This window comes from Apium graveolens, chromosome 6 (genome assembly GCF_009905375.1).
Source record: "Apium graveolens cultivar Ventura chromosome 6, ASM990537v1, whole genome shotgun sequence".
In the NCBI taxonomy this organism is placed as follows: Eukaryota; Viridiplantae; Streptophyta; class Magnoliopsida; order Apiales; family Apiaceae; genus Apium; species Apium graveolens.
The window spans coordinates 1,235,721-1,244,224 of NC_133652.1; positions in this window are offsets into that span (position 1 = coordinate 1,235,721).

The window sequence follows — 8,504 nt, forward strand, 5'->3', positions numbered from 1 at the left end:
AATTCATAAATTAAAATTAATATAATCTATTTAGTATTTAACACATTGAACAAAACTTAAATTTAATTGATCATTCCTATTTTCAGAATATAAAAGACTTTTGTTATTTTGTTCTAGTATATATATATATATATATATATATATATCAATAACTCTGAAATACACCATTAAAATTGAATCTTTTAATATTGGTAAATATAAAGTCACATATGTGTGCATGTATGTAAATTATTATTTATTATATTTTCGAGTAAATTATGTTGGTCTCGTTTATTTATATGCTAGATATCTTGGTCTTGTATATATCTAATTGTTATTCGGTAAATTACTCCAAAAATATGTATTTATGATTATTCAAAAATTATAATTATCTAATAAATAAATTACAATTATTTATATGTCGTAGTCGTAGTAACACTGACAATCAAGCAATATCTATTTTTACTCAACATAACATCAGTTATGCATGTGACATAAAAATAATTCATATATCGTAAAGACTAACTACTAATATTCAAAAGTTTTTTTTCAAGAATCTGAAGATAAAATTGTACTAATATCATCATTCAAATCATTTTGAAGTGTCTTTCATTTATGATTCTAATATTTCTTTTTATAGTAACTTGATAACATTGTATATTATTTTTCTAAAATTAAATATTTCCAGTTTGATGATTTTTTTAACTATTAGTTGAACTCGTTGATCCTTTCAAAATATCGACTAACATTAATTTTTTTATTAAGATAGCATAACATGGATTAAATCAAATTGTACGATACATTAGAGTTTTAACCTTTTTTGAAATAATTTAAAATAGTTGTACAATATTTTCCAACATTAATTTTTTTTTGTAAATTTATTATTGCTAAGATATATTTTTTTCAAAATATTGAATTCTATAATTTTTCAAGTTTCTTATACATATATATATATCTACAAATATCACTATTTTAATAAATATCTTACAAATCTCATGCATTTGACAAGTTGAACATTGCAGAACATATGATTTTATATAACATGATCAGTTTGAAGAACATACATATTCACGTTATTAAACACGTAAATATTCAACTTGTCGAACATTAATGATATAACAACATAACACAAGTTTATATCTTGTAGTTTATTATTTTAGTTTTTAAATTATTGGAAACATAAAACCTGAACCATTAGATTGGATTGTAATATAAAGTTAGGATTTTGGACTCCCGAACTCCAAAAAAAATAGGGATTTTATGTATATGATTACTTATAATAATCATATTAAACTGAATAATATAAAATTAGGATTTGTCTCACAAATATTTGAATATAAATATATCTGTAATTAAATAATGCAATAAATAAACTATTTATTTATGAAGAAGCATAAAATGTATTTCCATTTTTCAAATAACATGTTAATGAAAATTATTAATTTTACTTTATAATTGTAGTTTATTTTTTTCTAAAAAGAGTGAAAAAATAGAACTTTAGGAGCAAAGTCACCATTTTTGAATAATATTTTAAACCTCAATTTTTTAAAGTAAAACATTAATAAATAGATCGATTTAGTATATTTTCGTAGTTTTAACGGAACTTGTGACATCTCATGTCAAATTTTGAATATATATAAATATTGGGTCAAGTTCGAGATATAATAATGTAAAACCAATCATTTAGTAATTTTGATACATAAAATCAATTGACTTGATCGTATAAAAAACTCAAAAATATTAATTTTTATTAATATAAGATATTATAAAGTTTATCCTTATTGGTAAGATATTCTCGTCGAGTTCGTAATTTAAATCTATTAAACCTTGATAGTGATGATGTATTTCCGGTCGAGTCATGTAGTCAAATTTCGATTTTTTTTCAAAATGGGTAAAATTCTGATTTTGAATTTAGTAATTTTGATACAAATTATCAATTGACTTGATTTTATAAAGACCTCAAAGACATTCATTTTTATTGACATAAGATATCACAAAACCTTTCTTTGTTGGTAAAATTTTCTAGTCAAACTCGTAATTTAAATTAAACCTAGGTAGTGACGTGATATTTACGGGCAGATCATTTAGTTAAATTTCGAGTATTTTTTGAAAAATGGGTCAAGTTCTAATTTTGAATTCGAAATAAATCGAAATACGCTAATTATAAATTATCTAAATATGTAGTACACGTATATATTATTTATATAAGTGTATATATTTTTAACATATAAAAAAATTATTATATGTAGAATTTATTTTTTATTAAAAAATATATATTAAAAATATATGAGACATACTGTAACATCCGGGAAATATCGTATAATTATTTATATCAATATATGATTATTATGTGAATATTATATGAATTTTGGTGAATTATTTGGTGTTTGATAATAATATTTGGATGTTTGTATGTAAGAAGATGCGAGTATGTTAATTTTAATATGTCCAGAATAAAACATAGATAATTAAGGTATTTTTCTGGAAATTTTTGGAATGTTAGATGATTTTATAATGATTTATGAATTATTAATTATTTTCTGATTAATTATAAAAAATTATTTTATAAAGCCGGGAATCGTCCGACTTCAATCGTTTTTACGTTTTTACAACCCGAAACTCTTCCGAAAACTCCTTGCTAACCTAATCTGGTAATTCCGAACATTTTCCGTGTTTTGACTTTTTCGATCCGGGTTACGATTTGACCTGTAGGAGTACCGGTATGAAATTTTCGATACGCAAATCATTTCATATATCGATAAGAATTCATAATCTCAAAAAGCGAGACATTATCACCTTAATTTCGTATAAAGTATTTTATAGGAAGCTCTGTTTTGATAATTATCCAATTTTGGTATTAAAATCGTATTGTCTTTTCAGTTACTTAGCGGCTAAGAAACCTATTTTCGGATCCAATATGTAAATGTAATTATTGAATTATTAATAAATAAAATGTGTGATGGTTCTGTCGGCTATGTGTTGCTGTATTATTAATTGTTTGTGAATTGTTAGACGCGAAGATTAATTTTATAATTAATTATCGAGCTGTATGAATTTAATTTATTTTAAAATGATTTTATTGAATATTTATTCTCATAAATGCTAAAAATTGCTCCTAAAATTATTTTTGTTGTTTTATAATTTTATTTATTCTTTTTAGGAGTTTATAAAATTTAGAAATTAATATTTTATTAATTATTTAATTTTAAATGATTTTCTGATTTCAATTAATTGTAAAATATGTATTTAATTCCAAAATGCTTCAAAAATAATTTTAAAATTATAAAAATTTTATGATAATTAGTTTTAATTATCTCGAGAATTTTAAAGTTGTTCTTATAAATTTTCGGATGAATGTTACCTATAAATCGTTTGTTGACATCGATAATTGCGATACAAAACATAATAATATTGAGAATGAAGTAGAGTAAAGGAAATAAAACAAAAAGGAAAAAAAAAAAACACAGAAGCCAAACCCCCAAATTTATTTCCCCTGCACCCCATTCTTCTCGTTTTTATCGGGTCTATCTCGGGTCTCTCTCTCTCTGCAATCACTCGGATAATCTCTCAATCCCTCCTCTCCCGTTCCTTTCTTGTTCGGTCTTTTCCCCGTTTATTTTCTTCATTTTCCGGCCGGTTCACGGCGCCGCCTTGTCTTCTTCTTCTCCGGTTTAATTCCGGTGATTTTCCCAGCCCTATCCCTGTCGCCTTATATATATATATTTGTGCGCGTGCCTCTGTGTATATGCTACGAACTGTGTGTGTTTAAGTGTGTGTGTGGCCGATGTTTCGGTTGTGTTGTCCCTATTTCCGGTTGGGTTCGATTTCGTTTTCGCTTGTTGATATACATATACATACGTACTTGTATGTGTGTGCTGGTGTGTTCTGTGGGTGTCTGTGTATCGTGGGTTTCCTGCGCCACCTGATTCTGTTGGATTCAGGCCGCCTGGGCCTTTTCCGTTTAGGCGCGTGTAGCGCGCGTGTATCTGTTTGATTACAGTTTTGTTGCCTGTTACAGTGTTGTTACGATTAATTAAATTTGATTATTTATTTTCTGCAGGAAAACGAATTGATTAAGGTTTCGTGAAATGAATTTATTCGTGCGGGAATAAGTGAATTAATCGGTGGGATTTTGCGTTGGAAACCCGAAAATTTATCTGGTACCCGCAAAATTTTACCGCCGTCGGCGATGAGCCTCGGTGAGCCGACGGTGGGCGATGATGATTTTTATCTGAGTCCTAAATTATAATCAAATAAAAATAGTTGATAAAATAAATTGCGAAATGAAAAATATGAATAAAAATACGAATAAAAATAGTTAATAATTGAATTGTGTCGGTGATTGGGATTGCGAATGATGGATTGGATTGATTGTTGTGTTGTGATTTGACGTCGAACTGATTCGACGGGTAGGCCGATAAATAGAGGAAACGCTGCCCGATTTTCGGGAAAATTAATTCCGAGAATACGGGAACGTAACCTATAACTATCGGAGACGTCGAGCGAAAATAAATAAATATATGAAACCTATTTACGTGACGTGACAAGATATTTCGAGAATAATCAATTACCTTATTTTCAAAATGATAAATATATGTATTTTCCGAAATTAAATACCGAACCGATTTTCAAAGATGTGGACCATAATTGCTATGTGTATTTCGATAATGCATATAAATATGAATTTGAATATGAAATCGTATGGGTCGAATAGGATAACGATTTGATGTTAAGCTTAAGCGGTCATCTGAATTAGGGTATTTTAACCCTGTAGGTTTTAGACGGAAGACCCGAGACGTGACATCGGACTAGGATCGATCTAGTGATTAGACGTCGAGATCAACAAAGTTCCAACCAAAGGGTCTGAATGTTGGGATCGTCTCGAGAATAGGATAGTAGGTGGATGATAAAGCCAAACGATCTAAGTCGAACCAAAGTCAACCAGTAATAACGGTTAAAGCTTATTGAGGCAAGTATTCTGGATTTTTTCTTTTAAAATACTGCAAGTACTCTTGAATTTCTTTTAAATACTGCAAATATTTATTCGCTCCTATTCTAAGTTCAGAATAGTTAACTGTTTTATATTTCGCTGCAATTACTCTTATTATGCCAGTTCTTTTCATTATTGTTCCTATATTATCGATTGCTCTCTTGAGAAAATACCCATTCGTTCGGGTTATTTGTGAACCCTAATTTGGGATGTGTTGAAATTAAAATGATTTGATATCAAAATACTCCACGGACTGGATAGTTACTATATATATATATATATAAGGACCAGTGATGAGCTGGATCCTATGGGCCGGAGATGGACCGGACCCTTTAGGCCATAGTTGCCTGGGTGCCCCATATGTTGGTTGGGTCTATGCAGTTGGGTATAGATCCGCACTATCTCCTGACTGATCAGCAGGTTATAGTGCATATGTTGGTTTCTAGTGTTCAGTCCAATTTATTGTTGTTCGCCATTAATGGCATTCCCTCTTGAAATAAAAGGTGATTATGGGTTAAAGTTATTCTTTCTTAGCCCTCAGTTTCGGGAAATTACAATGTTTCTAAGTATATTCGAGGTTCAGATTGTTGCTGCAGCATTAGTTGCTCAGTGATAGTTAGGATCTCGAATGAATTGAGATCTTCTTAATTATTCAACCCGTCCTTATCAGGCTGGTTTAGCAGGCTAAGTCTATGGAAACTTAGTCGATAATGATGGATACTGAATAGTTAGGAATTTCTTGAACGTCGTTTTACGAATAGTTATTGCATCCATTGCTCAATTATGAAATGATATCAGAAGCTATTTTGGAAACACGCGATCTCTAAAAGCTCTGACAAAAATGTCATTATGTCCTATGTGATTTATAGCAATGCAAATCAAATTGATTTTAAGTTGATAAAGTATATCCTTTAAATGATTTCGTGTTTCGCTCTTCAAAATATTTCCGAGATTTTGTCTGAAAGTTTTCTTTGAAATTAATGTTTAAGACTCAAATTATATACTTGCTGGGCATTTTTGGCTCACTCTTGCTTTGTCAATTCTTATTTCTGCCAGAAACAGATAAGGATACAAATGAATAGCTTAGATAGACAGCAGAAGATCGAGAAATCTCCGCCGCGAGAGGTTGAAGAAGTTAGAAGAATATGATTCAAGCATTAGTTCAGAGGTATTTATAATTATATATTAGTTGTTGTAAGTTGTAGAAGATTAGATTCTTGTTTCATACCATAACCTGTAAACGATCCGGATTCAAGGGGTTATTTATTTATTTCTTTATTATATGTAAGGATTGTTTAGTGACACCAAATCTTGACCCCGGATTTGGGGTGTTACAGTTTGGTATCAGAGCTGCAGGTTATTGGTCACTGAAATAAGAATAGGTTATAGTAAGATAGGAATGATAGGTCGTACAGGATAGGAAAGATCCTAGGCATACTCAGGTTAAGTTGAGTTGAGTGCGAATTAGGGTTAGCGGATCCGATCTGGAGTTGTTAAGATAGGTTCGTTGAGAAAGTGTAAGGCGAATATCATAACATTTTAGGTATATTGAGTTCTCAGATTATACAATAATGAGGAATCGACGGATCGATGGAGACGGGGTATGTTACCCTACTTTTCACGTGGTTTTGAAGATATGCGATCGATTCTTGTGAGAATTTGTCTAAGAGAAGTTACAATTTAACTTAGAATTAGGTATTAGGACAAGTTCCACGTCGAGGGCATCCAGTTGATGGAAGCTGATGAAGAACCAACGTTGCATGTTTTGAAGGCACCGCCGTGGTGAGAAGGATCTTAAGCTGCGCGAGGAATGATATCTACCTTCCTAGATATAGGTAAGACTAGCAAGAAGGTACGACCCTATCTACATACAGAACATCAAATCACATGCGTGGTTGTAAGCATAACATCAAGGACGATGACAAGAATGTCAAAGATATTACTACATGTCAGCGTTGTGATAGAATTGCGAATAAGATGATTTACAACGGTGAATGAAGTTTCGGCGATTAATCTGTGCGAGCTGAATCCGAGGAAATATAGAAGAGGTATCAAAGTGAAAAGACCCTTATATGGACATTATTTAATTAGACATTTCATTGCTAAGCCATAAAAATAGCAAGTAATGTATATAGTAATGACGACCAAATATTTGATTTCCAAAAATTTAAAATGAGATTTCAGAAAAGATTTTCTTATTCAACTTTCAGAAGATTTTTGTATGAAATGAGTTTTACAAATTGGTTGTCAAACTACTACTTATGTTCTTGTTATTATAAAGAGAAAATGATCTAAAAAGAAGAATGAAATTAGATTTAGTATTGTTATTCAAAGGGCCAAGTAGACCCATCAGCAGGAAGAAGGTTTAAGGTTGCTGTGAAAAAATGAAAGTAAATGTTGTTTAATAAAATCAATAATTGAATCAACGTATTAAAATATTATTTCCCCACTTTATAAGATTAATAAAATTTAACGAGATTCGTGATTCGAATGGGCGGAGGATGATTGAAGAAAATGGCAGAATCTTCTAGATAATTAGAGAAGAATCGTATTTCTATCAATGAAATAGAGGCATTACATGATCAATGGGTATTTTACACGACATACATGAAATCTAAAGCCGTGATTTTAACTTCAGAATGACGCGATTAAGATTAAATTATTGAAGCATTTGGTGTGAAGGAATTTCCAGGAAGCATTTCGAAGCAGTGATGTGACTTGAATCGTGAACCTGTATCCGCACGATCCTGCAGGCATACGTAAGTGAAGCGTGGAAGGTGATCGGCATTGACATTCTTTCTTCTAGTATGATAACATATGTTCTTCTCGAATTTGAATATGTATGAGTTTTTTTTTATATATATTGATAAATCATATGAGGCGGAAATGAAAGAACATTCTTGTATCCCTTCTGAATTATTACTTTTCTCAAATTCTTGATTCCTAATTGAGACAACAGTGTTATGATATGACGCTTTGTCGAAATGACGAAGAGTCGGGTGGGACGCCATCTAATCATGTGTTGTATGCCATATAGTATGAAAGACTGGCCATCTTGAGTACGAATATGGTTGTCTCATTCTTCACTCATTTTTTTTCTTTCAATTTTCTGATTTACCAGTTCTCCCAATCGTCTATAGTATTATTATTTCTTATTCAATTTTCAATCAAAATCATATTCACAAACTCTCTTTTTGCACAAAGTCTGATCACTGACGATTTCATAAGAAATGAAATAGTATAATACGTAGAACCATACAACGAACATAGATACGACTGCAAATCGATAAATGGTGGACATCTGCGAGCGAGGAAAAAAAAATGGATGCACCGACAAGATATCAAACAGTTGTTCATGTTACGAGGATCTCGTCAGTATGGCCGATTGTGTTAACATAATGCGCTTTAAACCAGAGGATTTCGACGCGAAATGAATGGTTAGCGAATCGTACCTTAATTACGAAATAAGGAAGTGAAGTTATGTGTTCAAACGGAGCAAACAAGTATTGGGACGACGATCAAAGATCAAGGAAAT